We start from the raw sequence: 18,188 nt of genomic DNA, 5'->3' as shown, positions 1-18,188 counted from the left end.
ATATAGGGAATAGGGCTCCGTTTGGGATTCAGATATCTTCATCTGTGTAGGGAAGTTAACATGGTACACGTGGTTAGAGAGGATGAGATGCATAGAAACGGTCAATTATAAGTCATAAAGAGCTTGAGGACTTTTTAAAATTTCATATAATTATCTTCTTTCAGCATTTCCCCACACAAAAAAAGTCGGTTTTTATAGGTTTGCAATTAAACATGTTCATAGAGCTATTAGAAGCCCCTCCCCCTCCCCCCCCCTCCTTACTCTGCCCGAGTGTCAGAGGCTGTTCTCGTGCAACAGTCCAAACAAGCTGCTCTCCGAGTTCTCCAACGGTCCCCACTCAGTACTAAAAGGTCATCAGTGGTTCAAGGGTACTCGAGGAACGAACACATCCTCCAAAAGTATTCCTCCAGTGCACGCACGCACACGCACACGCACACACACACACACACACACACACGAAAGCACGCACCCTGGGGTGTTGGCGGCAGCTCAGATGTAAACAGAGAGGAAAAAGCCTGGTTTTGCTCCAGTTGAGGGAGCCGGCATAACGAGGAAAAGCTCTTGTCCAGAAGTCATTTAAATGCTAATTTCCCCAAAGACACAAGAGCGTTTGATTCCACAACGAAAGGGATTTAAATGAATGGGGCTCATAAGGCCTGGTAGACAGCTTCTGTGTGAATACAGAGTATTCCCTACTGACCTACAGAGAGCCCTGTGGGCCAGAGTATTCCCTATTGACCTACAGAGAGCCCTGTGGGCCAGAGTATTCCCTATTGACCTACAGAGAGCCCTGTGGGCCAGAGTATTCCCTATTCACCTACAGAGAGCCCTGTGGGCCAGAGTATTCCCTATTGACCTACAGAGAGCCCTGTGGGCCAGAGTATTCCCTATTGACCTACAGAGAGCCCTGTGGGCCAGAGTATTCCCTATTGACCTACAGAGAGCCCTGTGGGCCAGAGTATTCCCTATTGACCTACAGAGAGCCCCTGTGGGCCCCAGAGTATTCCCTATTGACCTACAGAGAGCCCTGTGGGCCAGAGTATTCCCTATTGAGAGCCCTACAGAGAGCCCTGTACAGGGCCAGAGTATTCCCTATTGACCTACAGAGAGCCCTGTGGGCCAGAGTATTCCCTATTGACCTACAGAGAGCCCTGTGGGCCAGAGTATTCCCTATTGACCTACAGAGAGCCCCCTCCTATTGACCTACAGAGAGCCCAGAGTATTCCCTATTGACCTACAGAGAGCCCTGTGGGCCAGAGTATTCCCTATTGACCATTAGAGAGCCCTGCGGGCCAGAGTATTCCCTATTGACCTACAGAGAGCCCTGTGGGCCAGAGTATTCCCTATTGACCTACAGAGAGCCCTGCGGGCCAGAGTATTCCCTATTGACCTACAGAGAGCCCTGTGGGCCAGAGTATTCCCTATTGACCTACAGAGAGCCCTGCGGGCCAGAGTATTCCCTATTGACCTACAGAGAGCCCTGTGGGCCAGAGTATTCCCTATTGACCTACAGAGATCCAATGTAGAATTTTGGGGGGTCACTGGCCTACACAAAATACAATATAATATCAAAGTGTTTTTTACAAATTAATACAAAAAAATGAAAAGCTGAAATGTCTTGAGTCCATAAGTATTTATCCCCCTTTGTTATGAAAGGCTTAAACAAGTTCAGGAATTAAACATGTGCTTAAACAAGTCAAATCAAATCAAATCAAACACAATAAGTTGCAATAATTGTGTTTAACATGATTTTTAAATGACTACCTCATATCTGTGTACCCTACACATACAATTATCAGTAAGCTCCCACAATTACGCAGTGAATTTCAAACACAGATTCAACAACAAAGGCAAGAACTGAAAATGGTTCTCTAACAATGATCAACAACCAATTTGACAGAGATTGAAGAATGTTGAAAAGAATCATGAGCAAATGTTCTACAATCCAAGTGTGGAAAGATCTTAGATACTTACCCAGAAAGCCTCACAGCTGTAATCGTTGCCAAATGTGCTTCTACAAAGTATTGACTCAGGGATCTGAATACGAACAGTTGAAGTCGGAAGTTTACATACACTTAAGTTGGAGTCATTAAAACTCGTTTTTCAACCACTCCACCAATGTCTTGTTAACAAACTATAGTTTTGGTAAGTGGGTTAGGACATCTTCTTTGTGTATGACACAAGTCATTTTTCCAACAATTGTTTACAGACAGATTATTTCACTTATAATTCACTGTATCACAATTCCAGTGGGTCAGACGTTTACATACACTAAGTTGACTGTGCCTTTAAACAGCTTGGAAAATTCCAGGAAATGATGTCATGACTTTAGAAGCTTCTGATCGACTAATTGACACCATGGATGTATTTCAAGGCCTACCTGCAAACTCAGTGCCTCTTTGCTTGACATCAAGGAAAATCTAAAGAAATCAGCCAAGACCTCAGAAAATAAATTATAGACCTCCACAAGTCTGGTACATTCTTGGGAGCAATTTCCAAACACCTGAAGGTACCACGTTCATCTGTACAAACAATAGTACGCAAGTATAAACACCATGGGACCATGCAGCCATCATACCGCTCAGGAAGGAGACGCGTTCTGTCTCCTAGAGATGAACGTACTTTGGTGCGAAAAGTGCAAATCAATCCCAGAACAACAGCAAAGGACCTTGTGAAGATACTGGAGGAAACAGGTAAAATAATATCTATATACACAGTAAAACAAGTCCTATATCGACATAACCTGAAAGGCCGCTCAACAAGGAAGAAGCCACTGCTCCAAAACCGCCATAAAAAAGCCAGACTACGGTTTGCAACTGCACAAAATCAAATCAAATTGTATTTGTCACATACACATGGTTAGTAGATGTTCATGCAAGCGTAGCGAAATGCTTGTGCTTCTAGTTCCGCCAATAAGTAGTAACAAACGAGTAATCTAACCTAACAATTCCACAACTACTACCTTACACACACAAGTGTAAAGGGATGGAGAATATGTACATAAAGATATATGAATGAGTGATGGTACAGAACGGCATAGGCAAGATACAGTAGATGGTATCGAGTACAGTTTATATACAGTGGGGCAAAAAAGTATTTAGTCAGCCACCAATTGTGCAAGTTCTCCCACTTAAAAAGATGAGAGAGGCCTGTAATTTTCATCATAGGTACCCAAAACATCACTGCTCTAGAGGAGATCTGCATGGAGGAATGGGCCAAAATACCAGCAACAGTGTGTGAAAACCTTGTGAAGACTTACAGAAAACGTTTGACCTCTGTCATTGCCAACAAAGGGTATATAACAAAGTATTGAGATAAACTTTTGTTATTGACCAAATACTTATTTTCCACCATAATTTGCATATAAATTCATTAAAAATCCTACAATGTGATTTTCTGGATGTTTTTTTTCTCATTTTGTCTGTCATAGTTGAAGTGTACCTATGATGAAAATTACAGGCCTCTCTAGGAGTGATATCACTAGGGCTGGGTTGGGAGTGATATCACTAGGGCTGGGAGTGATATCAATGGGGCTGTGTTGGGAGTGATATCACTGGGGCTGTGTTGGGAGTGATATCACTAGGGCTGGGAGTGATATCAATGGGGCTGTGTTGGGAGTGATATCACTAGGGCTGGGAGTGATATCAATGGGGCTGTGTTGGGAGTGATATCACTAGGGCTGGGAGTGATATCAATGGGGCTGTGTTGGGAGTGATATCACTGGGGCTGGGAGTGATATCAATGGGGCTGTGTTGGGAGTGATATCACTAGGGTTGGGAGTGATATCAATGGGGCTGGGTTGGGAGTGATATCACTGGGGCTGGGTTGGGAGTGATATCACTAGGGTTGGGAGTGATATCAATGGGGCTGTGTTGGGAGTGATATCACTAGGGCTGGGATTGATATCAATGGGGCTGGGAGTGATATCACTGGGGCTGGGTCGGGAGTGATATCAATGGGGTTGGGAGTGATATCACTAGGGCTGGGAGTGATATCACTAGGGCTGGGAGTGATATCAATGGGGCTGGGTTGGGAGTGATATCAATGGGGCTGGGAGTGATATCACTAGGGCTGGGTTGGGAGTGATATCAATGGGGCTGGGAGTGATATCACTAGGGCTGGGTTGGGAGTGATATCAATGGGGCTGGGTTGGGAGTGATATCAATGGGGCTGGGCTGGGAGTGATATCAATGGGGCTGGGTTGGGAGTGATATCACTGGGGCTGGGAGTGATATCAGTAGGGCTGGGAGTGATATCACTAGGGCTGGGTTGGGAGTGATATCAGTAGGGCTGGGAGTGATATCACTAGGGCTGGGTTGGGAGTGATATCACTGGGGTTGGGAGTGATATCACTAGGGCTGGGTTGGGAGTGATATCACTGGGGCTGTGAGTGATATCAATGGGGCTGGGTTGGGAGTGATATCACTGGGGCTGGGTTGGGAGTGATATCACTGGGGCTGGGTTGGGAGTGATATCAATGGGGCTGGGTTGGGAGTGATATCAATGGGGCTGGGCTGGGAGTGATATCAATGGGGCTGGGTTGGGAGTGATATCAATGGGGCTGGGAGTGATATCAGTGGGGCTGGGTTGGGAGTGATATCAATGGGGCTGGGTTGGGAGTGATATCAATGGGGCTGTGTTGGGAGTGATATCAATGGGGCTGGATTGGGAGTGATATCACTGGGGCTGGGAGTGATATCAGTAGGGCTGGGAGTGATATCACTGGGGCTGGGAGTGATATCAGTAGGGTTGGGAGTGATATCAATGGGGCTGGGTTGGGAGTGATATCAATGGGGCTGGGCTGGGAGTGATATCAATGGGGCTGGGCTGGGAGTGATATCAATGGGGCTGGGAGTGATATCAATGGGGCTGGGCTGGGAGTGATATCACTGGGGCTGGGAGTGATATCAATGGGGCTGTGTTGGGAGTGATATCAATGGGGCTGGGTTGCCGTGATTGACGGCAGAACAACGACTAACGTCCTAATTTTATACCTCTTAAATATTTCATATATTATTTACGGAGCCTGTGGACCGAATGGCTTATGACATTATTCAGTTAATCACCTGTATCAGGGGAGTTGTCTGGACATGAATATGGAGCCCAGTTCAGTTCACTATCACACTACGATTGCAGCACAAATGGCACCCTATTCTCTATGTAGTATTCTACTTCTGACCAGAGCTTTATGGGTCCTGTGTCAAAAAGTAGTGCACTATATAGGGAATAGGCTGTTCAACTGTGGATACTTCTGAATGAATTGTACACGATGTTCAAAAGCATTCTCCTCCTCTATACAGCCTGACTCAGTCATTATGCAAAACATTCTCCTCCTCTATACAGCCTGACTCAGTCATTATGCAAAACATTCTCCTCCTCTATACAGCCTGACTCAGTCATTATGCAAAACACTCTATACAGCCTGACTCAGTCATTATGCAAAACATTCTCCTCCTCTATACAGCCTGACTCAGTCATTATGCAAAACATTCTCCTCCTCTATACAGCCTGACTCAGTCATTATGCAAAACATTCTCCTCCTCTATACAGCCTGACTCAGTCATTATGCAAAACATTCTCCTCCTCTATACAGCCTGACTCAGTCATTATGCAAAACATTCTCCTCCTCTATACAGCCTGACTCAGTCATTATGCAAAACATTCTCCTCCTCTATACAGCCTGACTCAGTCATTATGCAAAACATTCTCCTCCTCTATACAGCCTGACTCAGTCATTATGCAAAACATTCTCCTCCTCTATACAAGTCATTATGCAAAACATTCTACAGCCTCCTCTATACAGCCTGACTCAGTCATTATGCAAAACATTCTCCTCCTCTATACAGCCTGACTCAGTCATTATGCAAAACATTCTCCTCCTCTATACAGCCTACAGCCTGACTCAGTCATTATGCAAAACATTCTCCTCCTCTATACAGCCTGACTCAGTCATTATGCAAAACATTCTCCTCCTCTATACAGCCTGACTCAGTCATTATGCAAAACATTCTCCTCCTCTATACAGCCTGACTCAGTCATTATGCAAAACATTCTCCTCCTCTATACAGCCTGACTCAGTCATTATGCAAAACATTCTCCTCCTCTATACAGCCTGACTCAGTCATTATGCAAAACATTCTCCTCCTCTATACAGCCTGACTCAGTCATTATGCAAAACATTCTCCTCCTCTATACAGCCTGACTCAGTCATTATGCAAAACATTCTCCTCCTCTATACAGCCTGACTCAATCATTATGCAAAACATTCTCCTCCTCTATACAGCCTGACTCAGTCATTATGCAAAACATTCTCCTCCTCTATACAGCCTGACTCAGTCATTATGCAAAACATTCTCCTCCTCTATACAGCCTGACTCAGTCATTATGCAAAACATTCTCCTCCTCTATACAGCCTGACTCAGTCATTATGCAAAACATTCTCCTCCTCTATACAGCCTGACTCAGTCATTATGCAAAACATTCTCCTCCTCTATACAGCCTGACTCAGTCATTATGCAAAACATTCTCCTCCTCTATACAGCCTGACTCAGTCACTATGCATATTACACTAGGCTAATTTATCTCTATCATGTTCAAGTAGAACCTAAACACACACAAAAAAAAAATGTTTAAAAAAACAAGCTGGCTTGAATCTGTTTCTCTGTTATTAGTGTATTATTCAGAGTACAGAATAAACAAAGCTCAACAGAATAAATACAAAATAAAGGCATTAACATGTTTAAAGGTCTAATGCAGCTGTTTTTACGTCAATATCAAATCATTTCTGTGTAATAATGAAGTATCTTACTGTGATTATTTTCAATTAAAATGGTCAAAAAGAAACAAAAATATCTTCTTAGCAAAGCGCAATTTCTCAAGCAATATTTTTTTTTTTAGGACTATCCGGGAGTGGTCTGAGTGGGGAAGGGAACATGGAAAATGAGCTGCTATTGGCAGAGAGGTTGGGAACTATCTTTCTCATCGGTCTACTTAATAATTTACCGCCTGGTGATGTCACCGCGGAAGGCCAAATCTCCATCCCGATAAAAACAGGCGGACATTTAATCTGGTCTTTTCAAACAGCTCTCACACTACAAGGATCTGGTCTTTTCAAACAGCTCTTACACTACAAGGATCTGGTCTTTTCAAACAGCTCTTACACTACAAGGATCTGGTCTTTTCACACAGCTCTTATACTACAAGGATCTGGTCTTTTCACACAGCTCTTATACTACAAGGATCTGGTCTTTTCACACAGCTCTTATACTACAAGGATCTGGTCTTTTCAAACAGCTCTTACACTACAAGGATCTGGTCTTTTCAAACAGCTCTTACACTACAAGGATCTGGTCTTTTCACAACAGCTCTTACACTACAAGGCCTTCCTCATCCTTCTCAACATTTCACTGAATTATTCCTCATACAGTGCCTTGCGAAAGTATTCGGCCCCCTTGAACTCTGCGACCTTTTGCCACATTTCAGGCTTCAAACATAAAGATATAAAACTGTATTTTTTGTGAAGAATCAACAACAAGTGGGACACGATCATGAAGTGGAACGACATTTATTGGATATTTCAAACTTTTTTAACAAAGCTTTTGCTGCGATTACAGCTGTAAGTCGCTTGGGGTATGTCTCTATCAGTTTTGCACATCGAGAGACTGACATTTTTTCCCATTTCTTCTTGCAAAACAGCTCAAGCTCAGTGAGGTTGGATGGAGAGCATTTGTGAACAGCAGTTTTCAGTTCTTTCCACAGATTCTCGATTGGATTCAGGTCTGGACTTTGACTTGGCCATTCTAACTCCTGGATATGTTTATTTTTGAACCATTCCATTGTAGATTTTGCTTTATGTTTTGGATCATTGTCTTGTTGGAAGACAAATCTCCGTCCCAGTCTCAGGTCTTTTGCAGACTCCATCAGGTTTTCTTCCAGAATGGTCCTGTATTTGGCTCCATCCATCTTCCCATCAATTTTAACCATCTTCCCTGTCCCTGCTGAAGAAAAGCAGGCCCAAACCATGATGCTGCCACCACCATGTTTGACAGTGGGGATAGGGTGTTCAGGGTGATGAGCTGTGTTGCTTTTACGCCAAACATAACGTTTTGCATTGTTGCCAAAAAGTTCAATTTTGGTTTCATCTGACCAGAGCACCTTCTTCCACATGTTTGGTGTGTCTCCCAGGTGGCTTGTGGCAAACTTTAAATTACACTTTTTATGGATATTTTCTTGCCACTTCTTGCCACTCTTCCACAAAGGCCAGATTTGTCTAATATACGACTGATTGTTGTCCTATGGACAGAGTCTCCCACCTCAGCTGTAGATCTCTGCAGTTCATCCAGAGTGATCATGGGCCTCTTGGCTGTATCTCTGATCAGTCTTCTCCTTGTATGAGCTGAAAGTTTAGAGGGACGGCCAGGTCTTGGTATATTTGCAGTGGTCTGATACTCCTTCCATTTCAATATTATCGCTTGCACAGTGCTCCTTGGGATGTATAAAGCTTGGGAAATCTTTTTGTATCCAAATCCGGCTTTAAACTTCTTCACAACAGTATCTCGGACCTGCCTGGTGTGTTCCTTGTTCTTCATGATGCTCTCTGCGCTTTTAACGGACCTCTGAGACTATCACAGTGCAGGTGCATTTATACGGAGACTTGATTACACACAGGTGGATTGTATTTATCATCATTAGTCATTTAGGTCAACATTGGATCATTCAGAGATCCTCACTGAACTTCTGGAGAGAGTTTGCTGCACTGAAAGTAAAGGGGCTGAATAATTTTGCACGCCCAATTTTTCAGTTTTTGATTTGTTAAATAAGTTTGAAATATCCAATAAATGTTGTTCCACTTCATGATTGTGTCCCACATGTTGTTGATTCTTCACAAAAAAATACAGTTTTATATCTTTATGTTTGAAGCCTGAAATGTGGCAAAAGGTCGCAAAGTTCAAGGGGGCCGAATACTTTCGCAAGGCACTGTAGTGTGGAGATATAGATTAAACACAGTTCAACCTCATAGTGTGGAGATATAGATAAAACACAGTTAATATATATAGATAAAACACAGTTAATATATATAGATGAAACACAGTTAATGTATATAGATGAAACACAGTTAATATATATATATAAAACACAGTTAAACCTCATAGTGTGGAGATATAGATAAAACACAGTTAATATATATAGATAAAACACAGTTAATATATATAGATAAAACACAGTTAATATATATAGATGAAACACAGTTAATATATATAGATAAAACACAGTTAATATATATAGATTAAACACAGTTCATATATATATATAGATAAAACACAGTTAATATATATAGATGAAACACAGTTAATATATATAGATAAAACACAGTTAATATATATATAGATAAAACACAGTTAAACCTCATAGTGTGGGGATATAGATAAAACACAGTTAATATATATAGATAAAACACAGTTAATATATATAGATAAAACACAGTTAAATCATGTTTTTGACTGAACTGGACCTTTAATTGAAACTGATAAAAACCCATCTAGGAGAATATGCTAGCTACAGTATCTGGATTCACCTACACAGTTAATATATATATAGATAAAACACAGTTAATGTATATAGATAAAACACAGTTAATATATATAGATAAAACACTATAGATAAAACACAGTTAATATATATAGATAAAACACAGTTAATATATATAGATAAAACACAGTTAATATATATAGATAAAACACAGTTAATATATATAGATAAAACACAGTTAATATATATATAGATAAAACACTATAGATAAAACACAGTTAATATATATGGATAAAACACAGTTAATATATATGGATAAAACACAGTTAATATATATGGATAAAACACAGTTAATATATATGGATAAAACACAGTTAATATATATGGATAAAACACAGTTAATATATATAGATAAAACACAGTTAAACCTCATAGTGTGGAGATATAGATAAAACACAGTTAATATATATAGATAAAACACAGTTAAATCATGTTTTTGACTGAACTGGACCTTTAATTGAAACTGATAAAAACCCATCTAGAAGAATAGGCTAGCTACAGTATCTGAATTCACCTACACAGTTAGCTAAAGGTCAGGTGGAAAGGGCCAGAACGTATAGCTGTTGCTAGAAGATACTCACTGCTTTAGCACACTCTGCTAACCCTGATGTCCTTGCCGTGTCTGAATCCTGGCTCAGAAAGGCCACCAAAAATTCAGAGATTTCCATACCCAACTATAACATCTTCCGTCAAGATAGAACTGCCAAAGGGGGCGGAGTTGCAGTCTACTGCAGAGATAGCCTGCAAAGTAATGTCATACTTTCCAGGTCCATACCCAAACAGTTCGAACTACTAATTTTGAAAATAACTCTCTCCAGAAATAAGTCTCTCACTGTTGCCGCCTGCTACCGACCACCCTCAGCTCCCAGCTGTGCCCTGGACACCATTTGTGAATTGATCGCCCCCCATCTAGCTTCAGAGTTTGTTCTGTTAGGTGACCTAAACTGGGATATGCTTAACACCCCGGCGGTCCTACAATGTAAGCTAGATGCCCTCAATCTCACTCAAATCATCAAGGAACCCACCAAGTACAACCCTAACTCTGTAAACAAGGGCACCCTCATAGACGTCATCCTGACCAACTGGCCCTCCAAATACACCTCCGCTGTCTTCAACCAGGATCTCAGCGATCACTGCCTCATTGCCTGTATCCGCCACGGAGCCGCAGTCAAACGACTACCCCTCATCACTGTCAAACGCTCCCTAAAACACTTCTGTGAGCAGGCCTTTCTAATCAACCTGGCCCGGGTATCCTGGAAGGAAATTGACCTCATCCCGTCAGTTGAGGATGCCTGGTCATTCTTTAAAAGTAACTTCCTCACCATTTTAGATAAGCATGCTCCGTTCAAAAAATGCAGAACCAAGAACAGATACAGCCCTTGGTTCACTCCAGACCTGACTGCCCTCGACCAGCACAAAAACATCCTGTGGCGGCCTGCATTAGCATCGAATAGCCCCCGTGATATGCAACTGTTCAGGGAAGTCAGGAACCAATACACGCAGTCAGTCAGGAAAGCTAAGGCCAGCTTCTTCAGGCAGAAGTTTGCATCCTGTAGCTCCAACTCCAAAAAGTTCTGGGACACTGTGAAGTCCATGAAGAACAAGAGCACCTCCTCCCAGCTGCCCACTGCACTGAGGCTAGGTAACACGGTCTCCACCGATAAATCCATGATTATCGAAAACTTCAATAAGCACTTCTCAACGGCTGGCCATGCCTTCCGCCTGGCTACTCCAACCTCGGCCAACAGCTCCGCCCCCCCCGCAGCTCCTCGCCCAAGCCTCTACAGGTTCTCCTTTACCCAAATCCAGATAGCAGATGTTCTGAAAGAGCTGCAAAACCTGGACCCGTACAAATCAGCTGGGCTTGACAATCTGGACCCTCTATTTCTGAAACTATCTGCCGCCATTGTCGCAACCCCTATTACCAGCCTGTTCAACCTCTCTTTCATATCGTCTGAGATCCCAAAGGATTGGAAAGCTGCCGCAGTCATCCCCCTCTTCAAAGGGGGAGACACCCTGGACCCAAACTGCTATAGACCTATATCCATCCTGCCCTGCCTATCTAAGGTCTTCGAAAGCCAAGTCAACAAACAGGTCACTGACCATCTCGAATCCCACCGTACCTTCTCCGCTGTGCAATCTGGTTTCCGAGCCGGTCACGGGTGCACCTCAGCCACACTCAAGGTACTAAACGATATCATAACCGCCATCGATAAAAGACAGTACTGTGCAGCCGTCTTCATCGACCTCGCCAAGGCTTTCGACTCTGTCAATCACCATATTCTTATCGGCAGACTCAATAGCCTCGGTTTTCGGATGACTGCCTTGCCTGGTTCACCAATTACTTTGCAGACAGAGTTCAGTGTGTCAAATCGGAGGGCATGCTGTCCGGTCCTCTGGCAGTCTCTATGGGGGGTGCCACAGGGTTCAATTCTCGGGCCGACTCTTTTCTCTGTATATATCAATGATGTTGCTCTTGCTGCGGGCGATTCCCTGATCCACCTCTACGCAGACGACACCATTCTATATACTTTCGGCCCGTCATTGGACACTGTGCTATCTAACCTCCAAACGAGCTTCAATGCCATACAGCACTCCTTCCGTGGCCTCCAACTGCTCTTAAACGCGAGTAAAACCAAATGCATGCTTTTCAACCGATCGCTGCCTGCACCCGCATGCCCGACTAGCATCACCACCCTGGATGGTTCCGACCTTGAATATGTGGACACCTATAAGTACCTAGGTGTCTGGCTAGACTGCAAACTCTCCTTCCAGACTCACATCAAACATCTCCAATCGAAAATCAAATCAAGAGTCGGCTTTCTATTCCGCAACAAAGCCTCCTTCACTCACGCCGCCAAGCTTACCCTAGTAAAACTGACTATCCTACCGATCCTCGACTTCGGCGATGTCATCTACAAAATGGCTTCCAACACTCTACTCAGCAAACTGGATGCAGTCTATCACAGTGCCATCCGTTTTGTCACCAAAGCACCTTATACCACCCACCACTGCGACTTGTATGCTCTAGTCGGCTGGCCCTCGCTACATATTCGTCGCCAGACCCACTGGCTCCAGGTCATCTACAAGTCCATGCTAGGTAAAGCTCCGCCATATCTCAGTTCACTGGTCACGATGGCAACACCCATCCGTAGCACGCGCTCCAGCAGGTGTATCTCACTGATCATCCCTAAAGCCAACACCTCATTTGGCCGCCTTTCGTTCCAGTACTCTGCTGCCTGTGACTGGAACGAACTGCAAAAATCGCTGAAGTTGGAGACTTTTATCTCCCTCACCAACTTCAAACATCAGCTATCCGAGCAGCTAACCGATCGCTGCAGCTGTACATAGTCTATTGGTAAATAGCCCACCCATTTTCACCTACCTCATCCCCATACTGTTTTTATACTGTTTTTTTATTTATTTATTTACTTTTCTGCTCTTTTGCACACCAATATCTCTACCTGTACATGACCATCTGATTATTTATCACTCCAGTGTTAATCTGCAAAATTGTATTATTCGCCTACCTCCTCATGCCTTTTGCACACATTGTATATAGACTGCCCATTTTTTTCTACTGTGTTATTGACTTGTTAATTGTTTACTCCATGTGTAACTCTGTGTTGTCTGTTCACACTGCTATGCTTTATCTATGCTTTATCAGGTCGCAGTTGCAAATGAGAACTTGTTCTCAACTAGCCTACCTGGTTAAATAAAGGTGAAATAAAAAAATTTAAAAAATAGCTATAGTCTGCATCCCTGACAACATTGTGTAACATCTTTTTTTTTAAATGAATACTATCAAGTGGTATCCTCTGGGTCCACATTGTACATTTAGTTGTATATGTCTCTGTTACCCCAAAAATGGATTCAATTCAACGTGTTCTATAACAACAGCTGTGGAAATGTCCAAGAATGTCTCTGCAGATTAAAGTTACCATGGTGACAGCTAGCAGCACAAATACCCTGTCCTTCTCTCCACAGCTCTGTTATGTACTGTCTCTACTCTGCTATATTCCTCCATATCATCCGCCTAACCTTATGAGGCATATTGATTGGCTAGCAGAGGGTGGTCGTAGAGAGGAAGATGTGTGAGTGTATGAGTGAGTGTGTGTGAGAGGGAGACATGAGAGAGAGAGAGAGAGAGAGAGAGAGAGAGAGAGAGAGAGAGAGAGAGAGAGAGAGAGGGAACTATTTGCTCATAATATGATATTTGTAATGTCTTTTATTATTTTGGAACTGTAATGTTTACTGTTCATTTTAATTGTTGATTTCACTTTTGATTATTATCTATTTCACTTGCTTTGGCAATGTTAACATTTGTTTCCCATGCCAATAAAGTCCTTAAATTCTCTCTATATATATATTCAGAGAGAGAGAGAGAGAGAGAGAGAGAGAGAGACTGCATCCCATCCAGTGCTATTTTGGTAGGTTTGTAGATGTAGTCTATATGACACCCTATCATTCTAGAATACAAAATGCATTATCCAATTCCAACGTCTACCTAGGCCCACACACAGTCGTAATAAGAGTTTTTATTTTGAATACCCTCAACTGTCAAGTAAGGCAGAAAAGGGGAGGGAGGAAGAAAGAGAGAGAGAGAGAGGAAGAAAGAGCAAGAGAGAGAGAGACAGACAGAGAGCGAGAGAAAAAAGAGAGAGCCTGACAACAACCTGACACCCACTGAGGAATTACACAAGCTACAGATTTAACCGTTTCCTTATGGTCTCAAATGGAATATACAGTGGCATAGGGTGTCATATAGACTACATCTATAAATATATATTTATATTTATATATATATATATATATATATATATATATATATATATATGTCTATACTCTTTGGAAATACCTGGGTTTCTGCATAAATTAGTCATAACATTTGATCTGATCTTCCTCTAGGTCAAAACACAGTCTGCTTAAACTAATAACACACAAACAATTATACGTTTTCGTGTCTTTATTAAACACACTGTGTAAACATTCACAGTGCAGGGAGGGAAAAGTAGGTGAACCCTTGGATTTAATAACTGGTTGACCCTCCGTTGGCACCAATAACCTCAACCAGTATGTGAACCCTTGGATTTAATAACTGGTTGACCCTCCTTTGGCAGCAATAACCTCAACCAAACGTTTTCTGTAGTTGTGGAACAGACCTGCACAACGGTCAGGAGGAATTTTGGACCATTCCTCTTTACAAAACTGTTTCAGTTCAGCAATATTCTTGGGATGTCTGGTGTGAACTGCTCTCTTGAGGTCATTCCACAGCATCTCAATCGGGTTGAGGTCAGGACTCTGACTGGGCCACTCCAGAAGGTGTTTTTTCTTCTGTTGAAGCCATTATGTTGTTGATTTACTTCTGTGTTTTGGGTCGTTACCCTGTTGCATCACTTAACTTATGTTGAGCTTCAATTGGAGGACAGATGTCAAGACATTTTGCAGGAGAATGTTAGGCTAAACTTGGGAATGCATTTTTCTGTCCACGCACTGAGGCACTAAAGCAGCCCTAAACCATGATGCTCCCTCCACCAGACTTTACAGTTGGGATGAGGATTTGATGTTGGTGTGCAGTGCCTTTTTTCCTCCACACATAGTGTTGTGTTCCTTCCAAACAACTCAACTGTAGTTTCATCTGTCCACAGAATATTTTGCCAGTAGCGCTGTGGAACATCCAGTTGCTCTTTTGCAGACTTCATACGTACAGCAATGTTTTTTTTCGGGCAGCAGTGGCTTCTTCCGTGGTGTCCTCCCATGAACACCATTCTTGTTTAGTGTTTTACGTATCGTAGACTCGTCAACAGAGACGTTAGCATGTTCCAGAGATTTCTGTAAGTCTTTAGCTGACACTCTAGGATTCTTCTTAACCTCATTGAACATTCTACGCTGTGCTCTTGCAATCATCTTTGCAGGGAGAGTAGCAACAGTGCTGAACTTTCTCCATTTATAGACAATTTGTCTTACCGTGGACTGATGAACATCATGGCTTTTAGTGATACATCTGTGAACCACCTACCACTTGGTGGCTGAGCCGTTGTTGCTCCTAGACATTTCCACTTCACAATAACAGCACTTACAGTTGACCGGGGCAGCTCTAGCAGGGTATAAATTTGACAGATTGACTTGTTGGAAAGGTGGCATCCTATGACGGTGCCACGTTGAAAGGCACTGAGCTCTTCAGTAAGGCAATTCTGTTGCCAATGTTTGTCTATGGAGACTGTATGGCTGGTGTGCTTGACTTTATACACCTGTCAGCAATGGGTGTGGCTGAAATAGCCAAATCCACTCATTTGAAGTGGTGTCCACATACTTTTTGTGTATATAGTGTATCAATGCCAAACTTAAGACGTTTCGTCACGGTAATGTCTTTGATGATCCTAAAATATTACAAGTTGATAGGCCATTGTGAAGTGGATTTTTCAAAGGATTTTAAAGGTACACGTGAAATCGCATTTCCTGATTTATCGATAACTCAGCCATCTCCTAATCGATCCCTTAGCTTTTCTCACAACTAAGTTATGAGATGTACCATGGGCCTTATTTGGAGATATTTTTTCAAAGGTTTGCAGGAAAATCTATCCTGACAGGCACATGTGTTCTTCATGAGGAAAGACACAGTGGATATGAAGGTTTAAGTGACACTGCTTATAATAGCGCCACCTATAGACCAATCTGTGATATTACTCGTGGCCTCTAGTTTCTGTGTGCCATTATTGGGGGGGAAAAAGGGTTGCTTCAGTTATTTGACCGTGTCAACGATAAAATAAAATAAATGTATCTAAGAATAACAATAGGATTCACAGCTTTGCTGTTGTCACATCGTGCATTAGTGTTCAGTGCTGCCTGTCTGTAATTATGTGATACAGAGATAATTAGCTACTGTGAGGGAATGAGGGACAGGTGGACTGGAGAGTGGCAAGACTAGATTTGATATTAAATATACTGTAGAATAAGGATTATTAGGTTCTCCCAGAGCGATGGCCAGGGACATTTGTTTTGAAATCTGATTATGGATGTGAATGAAAAAAGGAACAAACTAAACCCATCCTAACACAAAAGGATTTAAATCAAGGTTCATTCTTAACCTAGATCATTACAAATACAGTCTTGTTACAGAAGCAGATGTGTCAGCAGGCAGCTCGGTCATTATCCGCCTTACTTAAGAGTACCCGACAAAACAATGCCCAGTTTAGACAGACGTTATAAGCTACCACAGGGGAGACTCGTTAGCATACATGCAGATTACCTTCCTGCTTTCAGGCCAATCAGCATTCTGCTTCAGATCCCCAAGTCAGCTGGTTGGAACCGAGGTCGTGTGCCTCACAACTGAATGTGACGACACTGCATAGAAAAGGGGCCTCAGTCAGATGGAGAAAAAATCACGTCTCCACATGAATTAGACATTAATGTGGATCAATATGTTTCAGGCCCTGAAGAAGAAGTTGTATTGATCTGAACCAAATGTCAAGATGAAACAGTTTTACACAGCGAGAGCCCTGTAGGTGTTGGAACGATGTAGGCGAGTGCAATCAGCAGGCTTTCATTACACGGGCACTGAGTCAAACACAGATTCACACACACTGAGTCAAACACACAGATTCACACACTGAGTCAAACACATAGATTCACACGCACTGAGTCAAACACATAGATTCACACACTGAGTCAAACACACAGATTCACACACACTGAGTCAAACACAGATTCACACGCACTGAGTCAAACACATAGATTCACACACACTGAGTCAAACACATAGATTCACACGCACTGAGTCAAACACACAGATTCACACGCACTGAGTCAAACACACAGATTCACACACTGAGTCAAACACACAGATTTACACACAGACAGTTGAAGTCAGAAGTTTACATACACCTTAGCCAAATACATTCAAACTCAGTTTTTCACAATTCCTGACATTTAAACCTAGTAAAGATTCCCTGTCTTAGGTCAGTTAGGATCACCACTTTATTTTAAGAATGTGAAATGTCAGAATAATCATGGAGAGAATGAGCTTTTTTTTCAGCTTTTATTTCTTTCATCACATTCCCAGTGGGTCAGAAGTTTATATATACTCAATTAGTATTTGGGAGCATTACCTTTAAATTGTTTAACTTGGGTCAAACGTTTCAGGTAGCCTTCCACAAGCTTCCCACAATAAGTTGGGTGAATTTTGGCCCAGTCCTCCTGACAGAGCTGGTGTAACTGAGTCAGGCGTACCTTCAGGTGTTTGGAAATTGCTCCCAAGGATGAACCAGACTTATGGAGGTCTACAATTTTTTGTCTGAGGTCTTGGCTGATTTCTTTAGATTTTCCCATGATGTCAAGCAAAGAGGCACTGAGTTTGAAGGTAGGCCTTGAAATACATCCACAGGTACACCTCCAAATGACTCAAATGATGTCAATTAGCCTATCAGAAGCTTCTAAAGGCATGACATCATTTTCTGGAATTTTCCAAGCTGTTTAAAGGCACAGTAAACTTAGTGTATGTAAACTTCTGATCCACTGGAAATCTGATACAGTAAATGATAAGTGAAATAATCTGTCTGTAAACAATTGTTGGAAAAATGACTTGTGTCGTGGACAAAGTA

The 18,188-nt window shown here is 42.3% G+C and overlaps 1 protein-coding gene across 1 annotated transcript in view; it reads right to left on the bottom strand.

The window, feature by feature from the left end:
- Positions 1-18,188, bottom strand: part of LOC115124670 (ras-related protein Rab-6B-like) — a 194,495-nt gene that overhangs the window by 129,258 nt on the left and 47,049 nt on the right. The gene's annotated exons all lie outside the window — the stretch shown is intronic.

The sequence above is a fragment of the Oncorhynchus nerka genome, linkage group LG24 (assembly GCF_034236695.1).
Source record: "Oncorhynchus nerka isolate Pitt River linkage group LG24, Oner_Uvic_2.0, whole genome shotgun sequence".
Taxonomy (NCBI): Eukaryota; Metazoa; Chordata; class Actinopteri; order Salmoniformes; family Salmonidae; genus Oncorhynchus; species Oncorhynchus nerka.
Note: the sequence above shows the minus strand (reverse complement) of the source record. Positions and strands in the feature narration are given on the sequence as shown.